The sequence below is a fragment of the Ochlerotatus camptorhynchus genome, unplaced genomic scaffold (assembly GCF_037179485.1).
Source record: "Ochlerotatus camptorhynchus isolate MF236.1 unplaced genomic scaffold, CSIRO-AGI_Acam_v1.1 ptg000374l, whole genome shotgun sequence".
NCBI lineage: Eukaryota > Metazoa > Arthropoda > Insecta > Diptera > Culicidae > Ochlerotatus > Ochlerotatus camptorhynchus.
This window is the reverse complement of record NW_027040862.1, coordinates 419,115-440,862: the sequence shown is the minus strand read 5'-3', so window position 1 is coordinate 440,862 and position 21,748 is coordinate 419,115. Positions and strand designations below refer to the sequence as shown.

The following is a 21,748-nucleotide window of genomic DNA, read 5'->3' as shown; positions in this document are numbered from 1 at the left end:
GGAACACAAACACACAGTCTGGCAGGATTCCAAAATCACCTTTGTCAGCCCTTTGCCCATGTCACACGTAATCGAAATGCTTCTAATCATCTTCTCGGGCTCGGAAGCCACACTACAAGGAGCGAGCCTTTTCCTTCAATCCCCCTTGGGATCACCTTTCACACCTTACCTTTTTCTCTTCGAGTCCAACCCCCCCTTCTTTGCAATGAGAAAAGAGATCGTAAGGCATCATGTTATTATCATCGTAAACTTTCAACCGAGAAGGAGAAAATGGCACCAAAGACCTTTTGCCAGTCGGAACAAAACCCGTGCCCTCCCGCAAAAGACCAAAGACAAATCCCTTGAAAGTATTTTATACATATGTTTTACGAGGTTCAGGCCTTCTTCTTGTTCTCGAGCGAGTCGAGCAGTTCTTAATTTTCAGGTACGAAGGATCATCGCCAGGCGTACGTATGTGCCCAAAATGCTCTGCCCATAGCCAGAAGGACGTCCAAATTCCTGCCACTGCCAATGCCGAGGGAAGAGCGAGAAAAGGTTTCATTATAAATTTATTAAACATCCATGCGGTCGTCGGTGGGAAGATTTATCTTGGATGTGTGAAAGGCCGAGCCTGGGTTGGTCCTTCGTTGTGCTTTTTGGGGATGGTTCTATTGTGTCTTGACGGAAAGATGTAAAGCGAGACGGAAGGCGTTTGAGGTTTTGAGCTGATTTTTTTTTTCGGTTGTAAAAAGTTGATTGTGGTAATTTCCTAATGAGGGTGATTTTGTCCTTTACGAGCGATAATTTCTTCTTTGAAACTTTTGCCATTCTTCCCTTTTGCTGGGTTTACTACGTTTCAATTGGAGTTTTTCAGTTGCCCTCCGATTAAACATGCTTTTAAAATTATAATTAAATTTGATTTTTAGTTTCAAGTCATATTATTAAAAAGAGACTTTCAGCAAATCGTATACTGATTGTGTGGAACTGGTGACGATATGGAGGAAAACTTAATTTTTCAGCAAATAAACGTGGCACAATCACGCTAATAAACTGGAATTGCACAAATAAATCCCACAGATTCGTTCAGCGAAAAAAGACTCTGTGGTTTACACTCGGCAGAGATCGTTTTCCGAATTCTTTCAGTTTCTCGTCTGTTTCGCTCTACTGGCGTTGTAAATAATTGTTGACAAGCGTCTTTACACAGTTATGTTTCTAAGATTTTAAACACTTGGATATTTAGTCACTGTGATTTTTCGTTTAACCGAAAAACAAAATAAATTTCATACATCTAATTTCGATTTGAAGTAACGTTTTTGTGCAACGATTTATTGAAAAAAAAAAATCGAATATGCCATTTTTATAAAAAAAAGATGCCAGATTCAAAATGGCCGAACTTGAGCAGAAATGTGCCAATTGTAGAAATGAACTTTTATGAAAGGTTGTGTAAACAATTCTCTATACTGAACCTATACACTCAAAGTTCGCTGGACTCATACGTCAAATTGCTTTCAGATCAAATTGTTGCTAAAGATATTCCGGTTAACTTTAAGGATAACGCATATAGAAAACCAACCATCAACAGAAAAATGTCCTAATTGTTTTGGAAAACTTGTCATTCGCAAAGTAAGCTACCATCCAAAACAATTCAATCCCATAATCCCACGCTCATCAGAAATCATCAGTTCAATACCCTGCAAAAATAGCTCATCGCATCCATGAGCCATTACTCCTCCGACTCATTTAGCAGTCAATAGATTCGGATTAGCAGATCCCTGCCGATGAACCGCTTCTTCTCCCTTGGTAGCTCAGCGGCATCTCATCTGCACACAAGATTTAACCAATTTCACATCGCATTGGCAAGGCAAATCTGCCATCGTCCAATTAGCTCACCATCGTTTGTCGTGTGCCCGGTCATACGATTCTGTCATTACCCGGCATCGACCCTGGCAACTGCCAGTACGCACTCTTGAACATTTTTGGGTCTCGTTAGGGGATTCGATTGCTCGTACCCGATAAGCGCAGCCACAAAAAAAAAATCACCCAATTCCTACAAATTTGCTTTTTGCTTCGGCGTAAAAGAAAACCGACGAGAAAGTGGTCGCCTGCGGTCATTTGTCCAGATTTATTCTGCCAAATCCAGAAGCGACTCTGCTGCCACTGATGCCGTTTCCATAAACTCTCGATATAATGAATGGCTCGGAATCGAATCGGGCTGCTGTGGTCTAAGCTGCGCTCCGTTTCGTCCGTCCGTCCATTTGTCCGTGTAAACATCAACTCGTCCTTCGCCAGTCAGTCCACATCGTCCTCGTCCTCGCCGTCCCCGCAGGAATGAGATGTGGAACATAAACCCCATGAAAGCGAACCGGTTTGTCTATTTATTTTCGCAATTGATATCAATCTATTCCATTGGATATCCTCTTTCGGGCGCTCTCTACTGGTTTCCTCATCCTTAGCAGCTCTGCCGCCTTTGGAAGCTTTGTCATTGCTGGATTTCTTGCATGGGTTTTTTTCTGTTTGTAGTTGTTAGCTGTCATGTAGGGTTTGAGGGAAACGAGTGGAGCTTGCATCCATTACTGTCATGTCTTGCCAAGCCAACAACGATTGGCTGGTCTGGGGTTCATCTTGGCTTCATTTAGGACAAGTACCTACCGATGGATGGGATTTCAGCGATTGAATCGTTCGGAGACAGTGTTGCCAGTTGGTGGGTTGATTTCAGAGACAACAATTTTCCAACATGGCAGTCACAATTGTCGATTCCAATTGTAATAACCGTACTCCCAGCGGGCATCGTTCGAATTTTGTTGCAGCGGCTGAATTCTTCATAAAATACCCAGGACAGGAAAATTTTGGGAATTTTAAGAAATTTAACAGGAACCTTCAAGAAGTTCTGACAAATTCATGAAAGTTCCGAGAATTCGAGAATTTTAGGTATATCTTGAGAATATATAGGGAGTGCAGAGAGCTTGAGGAAAATTGTGGGAACATTTAAAAAAAAGTTTCAAGAGCATCAGGAAGCTTAGAGATCTTTAGGGCTGTTCCAATAACTTGAAGGAAGATTCGAGAGCTATAAGATATTTCAACCTTTGGCCGAAGTTTAAAGATCTGTAAGGGAGAGTTCGGATCAATTAAGGGACATTTTGAGTATCATAAAAAATTTCCGGGAATTTCAAGGAAGTCCAGAGAACTCCATAGCATTTTATAAAACTTCAATATAAACACGGTTAATATTGGCGCCCCGAAAAAGACGGTTTTGTGTGAATTTTGCTTCTAGAAAATTTATGAAAATTAACTCTTTAGGAGGAATTATTTGTGTCGCCCTGAAAAGGACGCTTTTGGTTTTGATACGGATCGTCGTCTTTCGAGTGGCAAGCAAATTACCCGGCTGTTTGCCGATGAACAACACGCACCCCAAGTAACAATTCAGTAACCATTTAGCATCCACTCTGATTTGTGATAGTTTTATAACGGCAATGAACATCCATTTAGTTCAAAGTGTAAACCATTCCTGCTTAGTAATTCAGCTTTTTGCTGTTTTAAAAACCTTTTATAGTCTGGCAAGAAAGTCATAAACTGTCTTGTTTTAAAAAATAAATTTAAAACAGTTATCAATCCCTCCTTAAAACTGTTCTGTAATTCAAGCATAAACGTCATTTGCAATTGTTTATTAATGTCTTGATAAAATACTTTATAAACGTGTTCTATCATTTAAAAGCAACCATAAAACCATTAGGTTTTGCATTAGAGCAAATAGCATTTATTGTTGCTGTTCAGGCTTTTTAAAGTGCATAATTAACTCCCCAATTACTCTGTTTACAAATTCAGCTTAAAAGATGGGTCCTCATAGTTAATAAATGCCGAGGGGGGTGACACATCTAAATCTCAATTCTAGATGCTCAAAAAATCTCACACTAGAGAATAAATCTTCGAAAAATCTTCTTTCATTTGTCGCATCTACTTGCACCGCGCATCATCTTTTTGCAGGAAATCTTTAAAATCGTGATAAATCTTCTTTCTATCTACTCAGCGTACGCGCAGCTAGCCACAGCAAAACACAATATTTCCTGCATCGTAGATAGAGTCGTTCCCCTCGATAAATGCCAAGTTTATGACAAGGAAATCTCAAAGAATAGACGAAGTAGGATGAAAAATTCAAGTCGATTTCAGCAAAATTTACTTCTTATGAAGAACCAGTACACCATCAACGACTGACTATCTGGCGGAGAAGAGCAAACTGAGCGGGGCCCTCGAATTCTTAAAACATTGTCGAAAGTTTAAAAAACATACCAGCCTTCTCCAGATATTGCGAAAAGATGACAACCGACAGCTAACCACTGAAACCGTTAGTTAGCGGAGATTAGCTGGTTTCCGATCCATAGCAGTGATTTTATTCGGCGAAAAAATCAACACTTCTGAAAGATGGTGCACTTCTGTAACCATCCGGAAGAAGAGGATCTTTTTCGGGAACGATTGCGCTTTCAGCTTTTCGAAATGCGAAATGTTGTAAAACTAAATGTTGTAAATGTTGTAAATCCCCCTCGATCTGAAGAATATGTTTTATTTTTCAATGTTAAATAATTAGTCAAATCGACGTTTTACGAGGGTGCATTTAATTTTTTCGATGTTTTTGTGAAAATTTAACATAAAATTTAATATGGCACTTAAAACTAGGCCACTTATCTATTGTAATAAATTTGGATATTCAACAAGATTTTTATAGTTGAAGATGCTAATTTCAATTAACAGACTGTAGTGGTAATTTTTATACGATAGATGGAGTAGATGAAAGCATAGAGTTGATAGTTCCGTTAGAGTACGGCAGTGTGAAGATTGTATATAGATATTAGAATAGCGAGCTAGGACAACTTTTAAGGAAGGTACAAATCCGTTTTTTCATCTCTCTTTACCAAACTGGAATTTGGTATCGCGAAAAATCGGCGATTGACGTGTTTGTTTATAAATACAATTACGCCCAAATCTCAAATCACTCCGGAAATGACAATAATAATCATTCGATTTCAGTTATCTCAACTGATTATTACCGTTCCTAATAAGGTTCTGGATTTGACAAAGGAATCTGTAAAATCCCTTTCAAATTCATAAAAAAATCTGCCTGTTTCAAATTTATCACTTTGCCAATAAGATTTTTATTTTTAAATAAATCAATATTCAAGCAATATCGTCGAGGCGCGTTAGATTTTTCGAACTTTTGTAATGCTCAACGACGGTAAAATAAATATAGCATGGAAAATCGCTGAACTACAAGCTCAAAAATGATCGTCGTTGTTACAGAGCTGATAGCATTGTTAAGCAATAAAAATAGTGAATTAGTGACCAAAATAATTTTAAAAAGTTACCAAAATGTGACTTAAACATTATCAGAAAACTTTCAGAAATAGAATCATGCCAATTTATTTGTCAGTCATCCAAAAAAGGTAGGCATCAATTTCGTATCTGTACGCATTCGTCAAAAGTTTACATTGCAAGATCTAACAAACATCACTGTGTAACACGACTTTCAATAACAGAGATATTATACCATATTTGAAATTCTTATGGTCTCCTGAATTAAAAAAAAAGCCTACCCATGAATTTGATCGAAAACTGCCAGGAGTGGGATTTTTGTTTTGAGCACGCAGGATAGAATCTCGACGTGCTTGTTCCGGTGAAGCCATGATGTAAACAAATGAACTTATCCTGACAACCAATGCCTACTGTGGTTCTATACACTCTTAGCTCGATTAAGAAATTTTGATGCCTTTATGGCAACATTTTTAAAAAATAGAATGTTCGAATGTTCTTCTTCTTCTTCGCATTCCAAGCTTATTGCGTATCGCATACTGGCTTATTACGTGCTCTCAACTTAGTGTTCTAGATGCACTTCCACAGTTATTAATTTAAAAGCTTTCGATGACTGTACCATTTTTGCATTGATATAATTGTGTGGCAAGTCCAATCAATCCTGGGCATAGAACCAGTGAAGTCGTGAAATTTTCCAACCCGAAAAATTCCTAGATCGGACCAGGAATTGAACCCAGCCACCTCCAGCATGGTCTTGCTTTGTAGCTGCGCATTTACCGACTGAGCTAAGGGAGTTTATGCAAGATACCAGGAATTCATAAAATCCTTGAGCTTCAATTCACAAGATTCTTGACGAGATTTTGGATCATATGACATTTGACAGACTGACACATAATCTTAAAATTTTGGATATAAGAAAGTTTTCATTCTAACTTGAGAGGTGTCAGACTAAAGAAAGGTATACAAGTACTTGAATGAACCATTTGTTTTCAGATCTCTTAGTCTTGCCTCTGGAGATTTGTTAATATTCTTCGATTATTTTCAAGCTTTTGATCTTTGTGGAAATGTGATATAGGGGAAAAGGATGTTATGTCGGCTTAAATGCCCTAATTTGGGCCCATACATAAATTCTGAAATCGACTAAATTTTCAATAGCGACCAAGAATATCCATTAGTACCGTCCGAATGACGTGTTCATCTAGATAAAATTGATAAATAACAGATTTTTAGCGATGGGCCCAATCTTAGATCCATAGTCAACATTAGAGCCATTTCCCCTATTTTGGATTTGTCGTTTTACTCTTTAAAATCTGTTGTCAATTGCATTTTAAAATAATAGATTGGGATATAGTTTTCGATTAATTTGCGATACCTCTAACAAATGATTCTAAAAAAAGAACTGCAAGATGCGGGAAATTTACAAATTGTAGGACTAAGACACTTTTGAAGTTATAAAGCTCAATTTATTAGTTCCGAGGTGATTTTTTTTTAATTTAATTTAATTTAAGCTGTAATGATAGTCGTAAGACGGACCAAAAACCTATAGATCCCCCGTGCTACCGTGGGAAGGAAAGGGTCATTGAGCTTAAACGTATCAAATACAGTACTAGGGGAAATGGATGTAATTTCGGCCTAAATTCGCCTAATTTGGATCCATACATAGGCTGCTAGGAAATCCCAAAAATTCTTCGAAATGCTGCTGGGATTCTTCTTTGAATTATCTGAAAACAAAACACCGGAATATCCTTAGAATACTCCTCTAAATCCACTTGAAATCTAGCTCAGAATTTTCTAGGGATATACCTAAGAAATCCGTTGGAATTATTCTCATTGAATATATTTTGGAATTACCGTTGAATATTGCCTGTTTCCTTGGAATTCAACTCACAACTATGAAATTCTTACCTAAAAATAACTTGCGGTTCTTCTTAGATTTCTCCAACAAAATTGTCAAAACCCTCTTGGAATTTTTAACCGAATTCATTTGATGTTCAATAGGAGTTATACTCATATGTAATTGTAATCTTCCATAATATACTCTCTATGAATTCTCCGAAAACTCACGTCGAAATTTGCTCCGGATTCCTTTTGTCCCAGAATCTTGTTCAAATTATTCTTAGAATGTCATTAGATTTCTCTTTTGTATTATCTCGAAGTTCTCCTCAGAATGATCATGGTGTAATCCTCCTTATCGTTCAAATTTTCTCATAATTCCTTAAGAATTAACGTCACAAACTGTTATGAATTTTCATTAAAATTTGTATTGAATCCTATTCAAGGTTGCCTTGGAATTCTACTCAGAATTACCTACAAAACTAGATTTCTAGGGCATTGACGAAAATGATCCAATGGTTATATTTTGTTGACATTGACAAGAATGAAAATTTAAACTCATTAGGTACATGAACTTGGTGAAATTTTAGAGATCTGGATTCAAATTTAACTTAAACCAATCAGCAGATTAACAATATATATAACAAAAAGCTACTGATTGATGAAGTGTTTGATTTTAGTTACAATAAGGTTCTTATATTTATTGCAACGAAATAAATATTTGACATGATAATTTGAGACTGTTCAGTTATGGGCAACAATTTAAATTCCAACTTGCCATATTTAAAGTTCCAGAGAAGCTTTACAGAGCTTAACAGGATTATATTTAAGTTCAAGTATTTCTTTCAAAAGAATTTCCCCTTATAGAGTTCTTTACAGAATTCTTCTGAAATATAAATTCTTATCTTTGGAAGTGCCTTGAATTTTCTTCTCTGCAGAACACTAAAAAAAATATAAAATTCGCCCTTAGATTTTCTTTGAGTTATAGACTTTTTTAAAGAATTCACCTCCTTTGAAATTTCCATGCTGTTCCCCTCTGAGTTCTCATAAATGTTTTATCTGAATTGTCTTGGAGTTCTTCTCTAAGTTCTACTGGAAATTCACAAGGAGTTCTCCTTAAAATTATCTGGAAATGCTTTCCAAGTAGTTCCTAGTCCGAGTTGTACCCAAGAAATTGTTCACAGGGCTACTTAAAAAACACTGATCTCACACAATTGACTTGGAGCTCTAGTCATAACCCTCGTATAGTTCATCCCAAAACTCCCTATAACGTGTTGTCCGAAGTAGGGGAGAATGGTATACAACGCACCCCCTGGGCAGAACGCACCAGCTGACTTTCATTTGCGTTTTTCATGGCTTTTACGTAACTTTTTTGTTGTCTTATCAAGCAGCACTTCTAGCATAGCATCTGAACTCAAAATCCTGCATGATAAATCCTTGAATTGGATTAAAAATTCCAAGAAAAACTCAAAATAAAATGAAAAAGTGCGTCTTATCCCGGGGGTGTGTTATGTACTGTTCTCCCCTACCTTGGTATTACATATCTCTAGAATCTATTCTAAAATCTGTTCAAAACTGCTTTGGAAAAAAGTTCTTTTAATAGTTCTTCAAAGTAACTGTATCCTGAATATCTAGTCTTGAGAGAGGAAGAAGCACATTTTTTTTTTCAAATTTGGCATCGAAGTTCACGAGTTTATTCCGGTGACATCGAATTTCTTGTTATCCCGATTTCCCGGTCACCCTGATTATTTAATTTTGCAGTTGAATCTAGACTCCTCAAAGGTACAAAATCGCAAATAAAAGTGTGCTTTGATGATGTATCGTCTTGCTTTCTTCTGCGTACTTTTTCGTTCGTTAGTTTGATGAACTTTCAACTAAGAACTAAGTGTACTGTAGCACTGTAACATTATTTTTATTTTTTTACATTGCAATTCAAGCGGGAATGGCGAAAAAAGTGACTTTAGTTACTTTTTGTCGAAAATAATGACTTTTTAGTGACCACCTTCAAAAAAGTGACCCGCTATCAGCCCTGTTGTTAATATGTCCATGACCAATTTTTATTCACATCGTTATAGGTAAAGGAATACCAAATAATCGAAAAATTTATAACTCGAACAGATTTTCCATCAAGAAACAAGCTGCCTATTAGCATTAGCATTAGCATTATTGACCGCCCACGGTTGCTACTCTGTTATTACCAGATCAGCTGCAATTACACAGAGAACCAACAGATGATGTTTGGGACTAACATTCATCCTCAATGTGTAAAAACTGAAGATCTAATATTTAGCAATACCAGCGCCGGCCGTGTCCGAATGCAGGTTCAATAGGGAATGGGAAGGAATGTGTTGACGTGATACTCGCTGTGAAGGAAACCGAGAAATCCTCTGCGCTTCCACGAGAAATCACTGGGATGTTGGATGTGGGGAAAGGTTTGCAGCAGCCGGGATCGTTTTTGGTAAACTAATGCTGATTGTAGTGATTTATAATAGGTACACAAACACATACATACGGGCGCATACACACGCACACACACTCGCGCTCGTGAGTATAAACAGAATATAAAATGATATTAACTTTATTTTATCTTAACTTTAACATAACTTCAACTTAACTTTAACTTAACTTTAACATAACTTCAACTTAACTTTAACTTAACTTTAACTTAACTTTGACTTAACTTTAACTTAACTTTAACTTAACTTTAACTTAACTTCAACTTAACTTCAACTTAACTTTAACTTAACTTTAACTTAACTTTAACTTAACTTTAACTAAACTTTAACTTAGCTTTAACCTAACTTTAACTTAACTTTAACTTAACTTTAACTTAGCTTTAACTTAACTTTAACTTAACTTTAACTTAACTTTAACTTAACTTTAACTTAACTTTAACTTAACTTTAACTTAGCTTTAACTTAACTTTAACTTAACTTAAACTTAACTTTAACTTAACTTTAACTTAACTTTAACTTAACTTTAACTTAACTTTAGCCTAACTTTAACTTAACTTTAACTTAACTTTAACTTAACTTTAACTTAACTTTAACTTAACTTTAACTTAACTTTAACTTAACTTTAACTTAACTTTAGCCTAACTTTAACTTAACTTTAACTTAACTTTAACTTAGCTTTAACTTAACTTTAACTTAACTTAACTTTAACTTAACTTTAACTTAACTTTAATTTTACTTTGACTTTACTTTAACTTTACATTAACTTTACATTAACTTTACTTTAACTTCTGTAGGCTAGTTCATCTCTAAGCTGAAAAAGTAAATATTTATAATATAAATGCAAAATTCAATAATATAAATGAAATATTATAATAAAATCCTAGAGGTGTTTCATCATCGAAGAGCTGAAAGCAAGCTTAAATAATTAAAATCCATACATCCCGCATGAATGAAAACTGAAAAAAGTGTATTATTATTTTGTAAACCTAATGATGTCATATATTCAAATATTCAACGATCTGAAAATAAACTTATCTTATTTAAAACAATGGATCTAACTTGAGTGAAGACTGAGAAAAACTAATCATTACGTTATAAATCCAAAGATGTTCCGTCATCAACGAACTCAAAAAATGTTTCATCATTGAAGAGCTGGAAATAAATTTTTAAATAATAATATGTCTTCAAGTGTTCGTCGCAGCAAAGCTATGCAAGTAAAACGGCGTCCCCGAAAGCTGTTTATAATTTCACTTTAATAATGAATCAATAGTCAGAAAAATCGAGGTTATTTGGACAGTTAACAGTTTTCATGCACTTGCTATCATGGATTACAATATTTTTTTTTGTATTTTCCTGAACGAAGGCTGAAAAAGTGAACCATTATAATATTATTCTAAAAAATTTCCATCATCGAAGAGCTGAAAATAAACTTAAAGATTCAAATCAGTAAATCCAACCTAAACGGAGGACTCGCGAACACAATAAGCTCCCCGATCACTCATATTCCGAATCTGATTAAATGAGTATTTACAAGTATACAATTAAATATATCAACAAGTAATGAAATTTTCTCTCCGGGAACGGAAAAATAAAATGGTTAATTGCTCTGTCATATAAACGTAGAACATACATTAGAGAAAATCAAACAATGTTACGTTGCTTCTTCCAGTTGTGTTTTGATACTGTTTTAAATATTTGTCATTGAATATATAATAATAATATAATAGGACCTGGGATTTATTCAAACTCAAACTCCACGGTGGTGCCCTTTACACAAGAATAAGCCTCTGCTACCGATGATCTTTTAAACCTGGAGATAAAGAAGCTACGAAAAAGCGCTTATGCCTTCATTAAATTCTACTCTTAAGCGACGTTAATAAAAAAAATAATAAGATTCTCTTGAATTGGTCGCGTCGCGTTAGCAATTATGCACGGCCCACACAAATAAAAAAAAATGCATGGACAATTGTCTACGGAGGGGGGGGGGGTCAAGAATCCCAAAATCCTGTCAGTTTTGTGATACGGAATTTTTCCTGAAAAAAAACCGCGAATTCACGAATTTCACCACACCCAACTGCGAAACACGTTTAGACGCACTTTTGGCACACTTTCGATATCAATTTCGTACGAAAACACTTATTTTTTTTTTGTAAAAATAGTCGCAAGCGAACCAACATCAATACCGATCGTACGGAGCTCTTTCACGCACATTATCACTCGCGATGCCACTAATTTCTTTTTTTTTTTCCTTTGGTTTGTTTTTTTCCGTCGATCTTGTTTTCCGTGCTGAGCACCGATGCTACCGACGTGCCAGGAAGGCAGCTCCCACACCTGGACCCTACCTATCGACCCATCAACTCATGAACCGGGGACCAACGGCTTCACTTCCCATCCGAAGGAAGGCGTGATCATAGATGTTATGCCTCAGAACATCCCGGCGGCGCCGACTGGGATTGAACCCAGGCCTGCTGGGGTGAGAGGTAATCACGCTTACCACCGGCGCCGTTCACTAATTTCTCTAAATACGTAAATATTCCATTTAATGTGATGTGAATAGAACCCACCATCAGTGCAAGGATTACCTATGACTGCAGATACTTCACTGGTTGTAAAGTTCTGCCTGATGGTTTGTTGCAGCAGGGTGAATCAACTTCATTGAAGACCTTTGGAAGACAAACGACAAGATGTACGTCTATCAACACGTGACAAGGGACTGGCAAATCCACGAACCCTTGTCCAGTCTACAAATCCTTTGAAACCCTTAGGCTGCCCCCCCAAACCCAGCATATAATAATGTTTGATAAATGAAATGTATTCAAAAAAGGGATATTTAGAGAGAACAATCTTCAACTGGAACGTACTCACCAAATCAATATATCCGGGAGCGCATTCTCGGTGCTTATTTTTCTCTAGTCATTTCTAAACAATTCCTCCTCCAGCGAATCCAACCACACAATAACTAAATATCACTTTTCTTCTTCATGTCACTCTGTGCACAAAAGCAATGCACACCACAAAAACCTAATAATAGATCAGCGCGGTCGAGTCACACCGTCAACAAAGGGAGCGAGAGCACTCCAGGCACCAAAGCAACAGGGGAAAAACATCAGCACAAATCATTCTAAATCGAATTATTGCGTCCGGGACACAAAACTATTCAAATGCGAGCACCGAAAAACTACACGGCAGCACAAAGATAGCCCGAGCTCTAAAAAAAAGCACGCAGCGGAGCAAAAACACACAACCGTTCTCGGACGCTTCTCAAAGCGGACTCCCATCAAGAAACAAGCTGCCTATCTAGCAAAAACTGGAACCTGTGAAACAAACTTATCACGTACTGGAAGCACTCTTGAAGAGAAAAAAAAAACATATAACAATGGCAACTTGTCGTAGTTTTATCAGAGATTTAAAGAGATCTTGAATGCCATTATAAGCATGTATCGGTAGGAATGTCAAGTTTTAAGCGAACCTTAAAAACTAGTATTGAGAACCTTCGTTAGTATGGGCCTCCTTCATCTTATGAAGGCTTTATGGCTGTTTTAGAGTAGCTTTGTAGAATAATTAGTTTTATGTTCAGTTTTATAGAACTTGTCTTGAAAACTTCTTCAAGTGTACCATAAAATTCATTTTGTTACTTGGGATGTGATGTCTTTGTTAGGAAATATACACCTTATGGTGTAAGCAAATGTATGGGAAATTTTGATGCTACAAATTTTAGTTAAATTTCTTAGTTGTTTAACTATTTGCACTATTTGTACTATATGCCACAAAATTGCTGGAGTAAGCCCCCGTCGAATGGCATATTGCATGACATATTTCACTCTAATGCTTTGGAGATATATGCGTTCAAAACCTGACCCTTTCGTTACATGCTCATTTTTCGTACTCACAAAGTGTACCCCCATATCGAACACAAAGACGTAGTCCTACGTCAAAAACATTTGGTTTTCTCTTAGTAATTTCCATACAAACTTCCTAATTTTTGTGCCAACTCAATTTACTACCGAAGGAGTTCACACTTTGGGAGCCTAATGATGAGGAAATGATTTGGAACCGTTTAAGCATTTTCAAATTTTGCATCAGAATAGTGGGCATGTTTTCGGTTATTGAAACTGATCCAACGTTAATGAACCGTCACTACAAGAATACCATGTTTCAGAAACGTGAATTAGTTTGAATGTATTTTAAATCGACGTATCACAAGCCAAGGCAGCTTTATTCGAGAGCAAACCATTGCATTCACCGGAACCAGAAGAAACATTCCATCAGGACCCGGCGTGCATACTGTGCTTCAGACAGTTATTAATAATGGATAACATATAACATTCGTAACTTGAAAATTAAATATGAACAACCAACCACCTTCTTCAACAAGATGGACACAACATACGAGATGAGAAAAAAAAACATTCTCGGTAGAGGTAGTTCGGAGCAATTCACCCAGCTTGGAAATGAAATATGCTGGTTACCGTTTGCCACTCAACATACAACATACAACCATGCAAGCACGAACTAAGCTAAATGCAGCACGGGAGTAGCATTAGTTGAAAATGAAAACACAACAGCTGAAGAGGAAGAGCTTCCACACTTCACTCGTCCTCCTCGTCGTCGTCGTCGTTGAAATGAAACAACATCCATGTGCGGTGAAGGTAAGTGCGGGTGTTTACTCCATTCGGCAAATAAAAACAGAGTCCCATTCTGACGGGTGGAAAAAGCCAGGGCAGCGCTCCGAACCGAAAGAATGCACTGCAACATTGCAAGTGTTCGTTTTTTTTTTTTTCTTTTCGCCATGGCAAAAGAAGTTACACCGAAAAGAGCACATTTCGCTCACACAAAGCAGATGAACATAGGATGCACATTAGGGTGGGTCAACTTGACAACCTCCTGTTACCCACTGCTCTTTCAGTGCGTATTGAGGTCCCGAAAAAACTGTGCGAACGAATTTGGTTATACCAACCGGTGGAAACTAACGATTTTAAATTGGATCATTACTTGACTAGCCTATTGGTCCCAAGCAAATCGATTAACGCACCCCCATTCTAGTTGAAATTCTAGTACTACACAATGTTTGTTTTGATTTGCTATGAAAGTTTGACAGATAAAATGAGGGGTTAGTGGATTTTCCTATGTTTCTAGGGGTGAATCGATTAGCTTGGGACCGAAAAGAGTACCAGAGCTGAGCCAAAAAGTTGAGCACGTTTCTTCGGGACCTTCTAGTCTTAGAGTTACCTCTATGGTAATACCATAGAGGTAACTCTAAGACCACTGGGTCCCGAAGAAAATCATTATTATTTTTGGCTCACTCAGTACCAGAACAACGGTCCCAAACAGTCCCAAGCTATTTCACTCACCCCTGCATGTTCTGCATGAATCCACACACCCCTGATGTTATCTGTCAAACTTTCATAGCGAATCAAAACAAACATAGTGTAGTAATTGAATTTCAACTAGAATAGGGTACGTTAATCGTTTGCTTGGGACCAATAGGCTACTAAAGTGGTGAGCCAATTTAAAATCGTTAGTTTCGTATTGATTGTTGGTAATACTATGGATTTGCGGGAGATGCTTTGCTTTCCAAAAAGTCCAAATATTGCTCAAATTTCACTAAACCATGGATTTAGACTGAGAACACTATACAAAACAACTTTGTCGAAGGCTACAAATCGATTTGATCTTTGTACAAAAAGTTACTAATCTTCCACTTTAGACCAAGTGTTCCACACGTACCTACAAGCTCATACATACACCTGTAGGTATGCGCGGGGCAATAGGGCTAAATTAACACTACGAACTCAGACTTGGAAAAAGTTGTTCTTCATCGTATTCGCAACCTATTTCCGAGATTTAGTGAAATTTGAGCATTATTTGAGCCGGCGCCGTTGGTCCCGGTCCATGTATGTTTGAATGGGTGCGAAATTCTTCGCAGGGGTGGAAGCTGCCTTCCTGTCCGTCGGTCATTGGCACTAGATTGCGGAACAGAGACCGACGTTAATTAATTGAGTTTTTGACAAGCAAATTAATAGGTTCGTTTCGTTTCCCATACATTGTCCCATGCAAACTTTAGGGTTCTCCTGCAAATCCAGATCATAACCAGATTCGTTCAAATTTGATACAATTGTTTGGGACTTAAATATACATCGTAAGAGCAGTGGGGAACAGGGGTTTGTGATTCACCATACAAACTTGACCCACCCTAACGCGCATACATACATGTATTCGTATATAAACACTAGGGTAATAACAATTGTACTGGAAAAAAACACAAGAAACTACATCCTGCATGACGGCACCTAACGTAAATAAAAATGCTTTCCCATACATATCCTAGGTAGATGTGAACGTGTCAGGCAACCGGAGGGCGGCAGCTGCCCCAAAGACCGAGAAAGAGAGAGAGAGAGAGAGTGCCGAGGAAACAAAGCGATCCTAAAGTGCATTGCGTTTGCCGGAATCTGAGTGAAGAATCTTTCTGCGAAAATTCCGGCACCCGAAGAAAGGGATGGAACAAAGTTTGGGTCCCCCTCCCCAGGAGGAGCAAGTTTATGGATGTACATTCACCACCAAGGATGGCTGTTTACCCCCGGAATGTAAGCAACTGCATTAGCAAACATTGGCCAAACGGGAAGTATTAGTTTCGGGTGCAGCAAAACTTTTCAAGATCTGCAAAACACAAATAAGAAAACCGGTGGACCAAACAGATAAATCACGAACCAGAAGAACACTTTAAAATGTCATATCGATCGGTTTCGAGTGACGGAATAATCGTCGGGGTCGATTGAGGGAAGACGGAAAAATATGCGGGACTGAATGTCGTTTCTCCGAAGAAGAAGGAACTTCGGAATGTCAATTGAGTTTGAGGCGGCGGTTGAAGACGTTCGGGAAAGAGGGATCGGTCCATTTGCCATGCCCGGGCGCCTCCCGATAATGGTAAATATTTATGAAAATTTATTCATTGCTTTTTTTTTCTTGCTGTTGTTTGTTACTGGAGAAAAAGGCGGCACTCCCTTTGGCCCGATAAGTTATGATTTTGCGATCGATGACAGTATGGGAGAGATTGGTGAAAATCGTGCCAGGAAAGTTTGTGGTCAGACGGGAGGAACTTTTGATGGAGCATTAATTGAGTTGAGGCTTGCGGTGAGAAAACCGATAATGGGATTGAATTCAATTATGAAAGGATTAAATCAGTTCGGCGATGAGATGCAATGGAATTGGTGTCGATTGATAAAAAGGGCTTGGGTGGTCGAAAAAAATTGAACACGGATTTCCTAATAACCAGTCGAGATTGGTTAATGTGACGTGGCGATGGATCGATTGATGTCGAATCTTGAAGAAGGCTAAGCAAAATGATGAGCTTTCAAGTCTTCTGTTTAATATCGCAGATCCAAAGAGCGCACTGTCACACTAATGGTATGACACATTGACACCATGGCACAGAATTTTGAGATGATGGCGGAAACATAATCAGATTTCTCTTTTGAATTACTTAGAAGCTCTCCTAAGAGTAATCGTGAAATAATCCTCAGAATTCTCGTCCAACTTTTCTCAAAATTCCTTAGGAATTAGCCTCGGTAATTCCTATGAATTTTCGTTAAACTTTCCTTTGAATCCTATTCATTAATTCCATGGAACTATTTTTAAATATTCTTAAAATTCACACCGAAATTGCTTTGAAATTTTCAGGGTGACCACTGAACCGGGAATCGAAAACAACCGGGAATTTAATTGAATCCTTTAAATATTTTACTATTTACAGGGTCCGGCAATTGAAGTACTAAATTGAAACAAACAGATAAATTAATCCAAACAAAAACATGTTGTTTCAAATTCATTTAGTTTCATTTGAAAACAAATCACTTTTTCAACATTCACTGGTCAAGTTAAACTTGTTCGCCCTTGATTTTAACCACTCGATTTTAACGAGAAACGCATCATACGAGCCCCGCAGGTGCTCTTGTGCTATTTTATCCATATGTCGCTTCAGGACAACCACACCTTCATGTTTTTTAAAAGCAGACTTCGGCCTCCAACATACTCCAGACAGCGAACTCTCCGGCCGCTCCGAGCTCGAAATGAACCCTGGAAAATGTTCCGCAATCCAGAGTTGGGTTTTCTTCGCCTTGTGAGTCGGCGCCGAGTTCTGTTGGAAAACCTTAAGCATAACCACCCTTTTGAGCACAACCTTTACAATTAGCACGGATGCGGAATCAAACGAATTCATTTTTGGTGGACAACACAGGATAGGCAAGAGAGCAGTATCACGAGCTGAAGCATTGGCACTACGACTGCAACCATATAATTTCAAGGTAACTCGAGTACCAGGAGAGATGAACGTTGCTGATGCATTATCCCGGTTAGTAACGGAATCACAATCACTTCAACCATTCGACTAGTCTGCCGAAAAACATCTTTTGTACTTTTTGGATATCGGCTCGATTGAATTCACGTGGGAATTGTCTGAAACCGAAATGACGAAGTGCCCACAGCAGTCTTGTAAGCGGTCACGGTAGTTGACACATTTTCTGTGATAATCGACTGCCTTTGCCTCCGACACTTGCAAAACAAGCTATCATAGTATAGTACCAAACTAAAATGTCATATGACAGGCTCTGTCATACGACACTGTCGCCGAAGAACGTCACGAATGTATGTGTTTTAGTTTCTCTCATAATAAGAGCTGCTGATGTTGTACTTGTGTGAATTCTGAAAATGGTAAGCAATGATGTCCTAGTAATAACATTTCTGATCAAAAAAGCTTTAATTTACACCAAATTGAGGAATTAGAACGAAATCACACATGTCATATGATAGTTACTTGATAACTTTCTTTTTGCTCGAATGTTATTCTACCGTTTGTGTTGTCTGAAAGAGACGACGGTAGAGCATTAGTGTACGAATACAAACAGGCTGTCACGCACGACAACGAAGCGAGTGTAGTAAAAAACGTCAACCGTTTCAACCCCTAGCCCACAGTTCGGTGACGATCTGTAGAACTAATTCCCGATACATATGTATTTTGGTTGATCTTCACTCCTTCAAGGACAAAAACCCGCGGAGTCCGGCCAACACGGGTGATTCCTGCCCAAACCATCATCGATGCTGGTTTCTGTCGCCTGGTGGCCGTCAGCATGGGTTCACGATCTTTCTGGCAACCGAACTCTGTCGTTCTGCTTATTCACGATCTGCTGTACGGTGAAGAGTTTCTCGTCGGTAAACACGATATTCTCCAACCTTCCTTCTGCGGCCCTCTACAGCAGCACCTTCGCTCTTTTTACCCGTTCTTGTTTCATCCGTTTTTTTGGTACTTCCGGTATCCAGGTATCTTTTGACAGCTCACGAACTATGTCCTTCTGCCGTTTTCCAGCTCGGAACAAGGCAAAAATAGCACTTCGTTTCTGTTCGAGATCCATTTACATCCACTGACAGCCAAGACCAGGGATGCCAAAAATACAGAACAATCTGTATTTATACAGATTTTGTAGCAATTTTTAAACCAAGAATCTGTATATACTAGGATGGGTCATCATGATCATTTTTTCAGAACAATGTTTTTTTTTTGGTTTCATTTGGGGTCTCAAACAACTGTGCAAAATTTGGGGACGATTGGTTGTAACCCGGCTTTCCGCATTGCGTTTGAAATTTGTATGGAAATTAGTATGGGAAAAACTACTTTTTTGTATCTTTATTACTAGGGACCATAATTTTGCACAAACCACGCATATAAATACGTTAAAGTATAGCCCAAGAAGTGGCTAACAACTGGGGGGAAAGTTCTCTTCGGCAATACCTTAACCTATTATCGTCAGGGGGGTAAACAAAGTCCTAGAGCACTCAAATTTGGCCAACAGTTGCTCTGAAACACAATGTATCCACATGCCAAAATTGAGCTCTCAAGGACGTTGTTTACCCCCCTGACGATAATAGGTTAAGGTATTGCCGAAGAGAACTTTTCCGCTGCTAGAATGCCCCTTAAAAAAGTTATAGCTGTTCAAAGATCAATGTTTCGAATTAAACACCAAAAACCCCTTTTTCTGCCAACACTGCCGGTGTACCAATGAAAGTCAGACTCCAAACTGACATAATTTCGAAGTTAATTATTTTGTCAGTTTGGTATGTTCAGATGAAATATTCAAAAACAATAGTTCTATCTCATATGCGTAGTCGGAGGGGGGTTGAGGGGGGTCACTCATATCAATAGAAGTAAAGTTTCAAACTTAAATAACTTCGGAGTTTCTTATCTTATCGATTAGGTGTGTACAAAAACAATTTTTCAATCTGATAGACATATTAAGAGATGAGAGGAGGGGGGGGGACTAACTATAATCCCGCCCCCTCGCTCATATAAATGGAAGTAAAGCTTCAAAGTGCAATAACTTCGGTGTTTGTGATCTTGCCAAGTTGGAATGTTCAGATGTATTCAAAAACATGTGCTCCATTAAATGGGCGTAGTTAGATATGGGGGGGGGTTACTCTCGAGTTTTTCGGATGGGTTATCCAAAAATATTTGCTCAATCTCATAAAAGCAGTTGTAAAGCGAGTACCCCCATTACCTTCCCTACTCTTTTGGTGCAATATACAATGTCAGATACATTCACACAATTGTCATTGGATTGTAATGATTATATTTCATTTTTAGATATTCTACGATTTCTCAGGTTACTATTTTCGATGCTGCTCTATCCCCTGAAGCAAATATTGCTGTTGAACTAGGTCTCGGATGGATTTCTTGATAAGTCAGAAATTTTTGTATTGTATTGAAATAATCTGTATCATTACTCCACTCGTTTGCCGGTTTTTGCATGAAGCCGGTCGAGATTTCGAAAAGGAATCAGCACTGTTAGAAGTGACGTTTGGGTTGGGAGCCCAACTGAAACTTAACCCACTTAAAGTTAGCCCAACAAGCGAAATACGACTGTACCTGTTTTCTGACGAAACTTAAAATATTTAAAATAAAAGCTTTGTAGGAAATTTAAAATTTTCCAGCTGCTAATAATTCAAACAACATCTCCTCACTAACAAATGAATGGACAAGTGGATATTGAATATTTACACTACAACAATTTTCGTTTTAAAAACTAGCCCCCCCGCTCTCTAACAACGCTTACGACAAAATGTTTTAAAATAATTCATCCTGAACATACCAAATCGATAAGATAAGAAACTTCGATTTTATATCAGTTTGGAATCTGACTCCCATTGCACAGTGGTCCAGAATGCAGATTTAGGTGGAATGATATGTTTTGAGCCTGAAATTTAAACTTTAGACTAAAAGTCTCTTCTACAAAGTTGTTCCTTATAGTTAGGCCCTCATTTTTATGACCATGAATTCTAGGGTGGTTCCTTTTATCATTAAAATCAAACATCTAACTTTTTTTTGAATAAATTAAGGCATACATTCTTGGACAAAGTTATAGCTGAGTTAATTTCAAGCAACTGTACATAACAACTTTTTTGTGTCTCTTAAATTGGCCGATTTAGAGCTATTTTCTTGAATTGAGTTAGGGTGGCTCTTAAAAAAACAGTTTTTTGCTCTAGTTTTCTTATTTCGAATTTCTCAGCAAAGGAGGTTAGTTAATTGCAAGCACCTTTGTCGAAGAAATTTTTTTCTATCTCTTAACGTTCTCATTTAAGAGTAATTTTTCGGATTTGACTTAGGGTGTTCCTGGAAAGAATCGTTTTTTAGCAATAACTTTTTTATTTGAAATTTATTATGAAAGTCATCTTCTAGAGACTTTTAAAACTCTTTAAGACGAATGTTTTATAGCTGAATTTGTTGCCTGTATCTCTTCTAATAAAAAATATACTCAAATATAATAAAAATATGAATAAATTTAAATTGATTTTATACGAGTTTAAAAAACAACATACCTCATTTTTTTCATATTACTGAGAATAGCATACGTTCTTTTAAATGCCGTAAAAAACTGTTTTTTTTTTGTTTGCCCCAACCAGAGATATTAACATTTGAAAAGTGCATATTTTTAGTATAAAAACGTCCATAACTCTTGATCGGCGAAAGATATTCACAAGCTTTGTGCGGCAAAAATTTGCGCCTTATTAAGATCTAAAAGTTATCTCAAGACACCTTTGCTGAGACATTCTAAATAAGAAAACTAGAACAAAAAAACTGTTTTTTGAAGAGCCACCCTAACTCAATTCAAGAAAATAGCTCTAAATCGGCCAATTTA

At 37.5% G+C, this 21,748-nt stretch overlaps 1 long non-coding RNA gene and 1 pseudogene across 1 annotated transcript in view; one reads left to right on the top strand and one right to left on the bottom strand.

The window, feature by feature from the left end:
• LOC135710288 (uncharacterized) overlaps positions 1–21,748 on the top strand; it is a 494,016-nt gene that overhangs the window by 79,042 nt on the left and 393,226 nt on the right. The gene's annotated exons all lie outside the window — the stretch shown is intronic.
• LOC135710247 (uncharacterized) lies at positions 18,516–18,970 on the bottom strand (annotated as a pseudogene).